At 44.2% G+C, this 3,365-nt stretch overlaps 1 long non-coding RNA gene across 1 annotated transcript in view; it reads left to right on the top strand.

The window, feature by feature from the left end:
- The window catches only part of LOC115070324, a 9,980-nt gene extending 8,187 nt beyond the window's left edge, over positions 1–1,793 (top strand). The window contains exons 2-3 of the long non-coding RNA XR_003849497.1: positions 1,085–1,246; positions 1,679–1,793. This is a non-coding gene — a long non-coding RNA (uncharacterized LOC115070324). The remainder of the gene's footprint in view (positions 1–1,084; positions 1,247–1,678) is intronic.
- Positions 1,794–3,365: the final 1,572 nt, after the last annotated feature.

The following is a 3,365-nucleotide window of genomic DNA, read 5'->3' as shown; positions in this document are numbered from 1 at the left end:
TTTGGGAAATTCTCTTCTACAATCCTGTTTAAGATTTGGTCAATATCATTAACCTGAAATTCTTCTCTGTCGCGAGCCGGGACTCTGTCCAGCAGAGTCCAGGAAAGACGACACAGACACCAAGGTGAGGTTCAAGCTTCTGTTTCTCTTTCTCCTTTATTCTCTCGTATTCTCTTCACTATGATGCTGGCTCACTATGATGCTGGTTCCTCACTATTACACACTTCAGCTCTTTATATAGCGTTTCCAACAGCCCTCCCCCCAGCCGGTATCAATCAGGGCTCACACATGTGCAGCGGCCAGGCAGAGTGTAGCTCATAGGCATGTAGCAAGATCACCAGGCTGGCAGCACCTGTTTGGCCTCTCCATACTTTGGAGTAAGCAAGCGGGAATCACGAGCCTTGGCAATCAGCCAAGAGTTGGAGTAAACAGCACGAGGTTTGGCAGCCAGCCAGGGCGCCATCTGGCTGACTCAGCTGTGCTCGCTTCCCACAGTTAAGAGCACTGACTGTTCTTGCAAAAGACCTGGGTTTGATTACTAGCACCCACATGGCAGTTAACAACTGTCCATAACACCAGTTCCAGGGGAATCCAATGCCCTCTTCTGACCTCCATGGGCATTATATAAAACAGGTGCACCTACACACATACAGACCATACACATACATTTTAAAAATAATAAAATATTTTAAAAATAAAATAGCTGAGACACTAAATAGGCATGTCTCTACTGGAATCAAGCACATTAATAATATGAGTCAATGAATGATAAAGAAAGAAACAGGTGAGAAATTGAGGGCTCAGTGCCTACTGCCTACCTTGCTCCACCACTTGGCCAGTTTAAAGGTAGCAGAATTTGATAAAGATTCTTATTAGTTATTATGATGGTTAATCTTGGTTGTCAGCTGGGTCTCAACTAAGAGATCAGCCTCTGGGCACACCTGTAAGAACTTCCTTGATCAGGGTATTTGAAGTGGGAAGACTCACACTGAAATGTAGGCAGCACCTTCCAGTGGCAGCCAGATAAAAGGAGATGAAAACCTTCTGTCCGTTGCCTTCTTGTTGCCTTCCTCTCTTGTTGCAGGATCATCCACTCTGTTGTGGCTGCTGCCACTCTTCACTGACATCTGCTGCTTCAGCCCTCTGACATGGACTGAAGACCAGTGTTTTTCCAGGATACTGTAGGCCTTCAGCACCAGATTGGGACCACTGAGGCATTCAGCTTTGTGGACTGTGGCAGCTACTGGTATGTCAGCCTCTCCTGTGTGAAGACAGCCACTATTGGACTATCCAGACTCTTCTGTGTGGGCCAATCAAATAAATCCCCCTTTAGTATATAGCCGTTCTAGTGGTCCTGTTTCCCCAGAGCACCCTTACTAATGTACTTAGATGCTAGAGGCAATTTGACATGCTCTAGATGCTGCTCATGCCACAAAATTCAGAGCATCATTGTCTATTCTCACCTTTGTTCAAAGTTTCTGTGCTGTTCTGCCTTCTCTGAAAGCCACATTATTTCCAGAGTCTCCCTACATAGCCCTGATCACCCTTGAGCTCACTTTGTAAACCAAGCTGGCCTCAGACTTTTGGAGATCCCCATGCTCCTGCCTCCTGGGTGCTAGGATTATAGCACACAGGGTATCCAAAATCCTCCTTAATAAACTACTTTATTCTGTCTTAGGTATGAGTTCAGATGGTCAAGTGCCACAGGACCTGTGTGGAGATCAGAGGACAACTTTTGGGAGTTGGGGAACTCTCCTTCCTCTGTGAGTTCTGGGAAACTCAGTTTGTACAGCAAGCACATTTACCCACTAAGTCATCTGCCTGGCCCTATATTTATATTTCTTTTTTTAAAAATTTTTTTTTATTATTTTTATTTTATGTGTATCAGTGTATTGCCTGCATGTATATGAGTGCACCCATGTCATGCAATGCTGCAGTGGTCAGAAGAGGGCTTCGGATTCCCCTGGAACTGGAGTTAAGGATGGTTCGTAGCCACCATATGGGTGTTGGGAATTGAACCCGGGTCCTCTGCAAGAGCAATCAGTGCTCTTAACTGCTGAGCCACCTCTCCAGCCCCTATATTTCATTTTTTTAAGATTTATTTTATTTGGGAGAAGGAACACATGCATGCCACAGTGCACATGTGGAAGTCAAAAGACAGCTTTCAGGAGTCAGTTCTCTTCTTCTACCATGGAGATTGATTCCAGGGATCAAACTCAGGGTTGGGCTTGGTGGCGGATGTCTTTCGCCACTAAGCCATCTTGCCAGTTCCTTAATAAGCTACTATAAAATGACTAGATGAGACCTGTGGGCCTCTCTCTGGGACCAACCCAGCTCCTCAGTGCAGTCCTCAGGAGCCCTTGGGGCCGCTTCCTGCCCCCATCTTCCTTTGCATCTCTGGGCGACACAGTCACCAGCTGCCTTAGACCAGCATCTTTCCTGGGCCTGGTTCCCAGGCCAGTCCAACCCCCATATTTCTGAGGCCAAAATCTTTCCTGGAGGGATCCAGACCTTAGGAGAAAGCCTGAGAGCATCTGATCCTCATCTGACTTGGGCCTCTCTGGGAACTCCTGAAGACAAAAGCAATCTGGCCACTCCAATATAAAATCAAAAGAGAAAACTGAAAGCTTACAGGAACTAGCCTTTCATGCCCAAAAAGTAAACCACAAAGACACATAAAGTTCACAAAAAGAAGCAGACCTCAACTTGAAAGCTTGAGTCTCACATAAGAATCAGAAACTACAAAAAGAAATTCACATGTCAAAATCGCAGAGAAAAAATAATAACTTGAAAAACCAAAATACCATATTCCCACCAAATGCCAATAGTCCTCTAGAGGAGTACAGTGAGAACCCCCTAGAGATAATGCAGGACATGGAACTTGGGTCTTAAAGTGAAAGAATGGGAAAAAATATACCAAGCAAATGGTACTAAGAAAAAAGCAGGTGTAGCAATTCTAATATCTGACAAAACAGACTTTAAACCAAAACTAATCAGAAGATATAAAGAGAGCCACTTCATTCTGATCAAAGGACCAATAAATCAAGAAGATATTACAATCATGAACATATATTCACCAAACTCTGGTGCATCCAACTTCATAAAAACAATACTACAGGACTTTAAGACCCAAATTAACCCCAACTCATTAATAGTAGGGGACTTCAGTACCCCACTATCTCCATTAGATAGGTCAACAGGCCAGAGACTTAACAGAGAGACATCTGAATTAAACAAAACCATATATCAAATGGACTTAACAGACATCTACCGAGTATTACACCCAAGCACCAAAGGACATACTTTATTCAGTGCCCCATGGAAGCTTCTCCAAAACTGACCATATACTGGGGCACAAAACAAAC

The sequence above is a fragment of the Nannospalax galili genome, unplaced genomic scaffold (assembly GCF_000622305.1).
Source record: "Nannospalax galili isolate Female #2095 unplaced genomic scaffold, S.galili_v1.0 scaffold376, whole genome shotgun sequence".
NCBI classification, from domain to species: Eukaryota; Metazoa; Chordata; class Mammalia; order Rodentia; family Spalacidae; genus Nannospalax; species Nannospalax galili.
The sequence above is the reverse complement of the archived record's forward strand: the minus strand, read 5'-3'. Positions and strand labels throughout refer to the sequence as shown.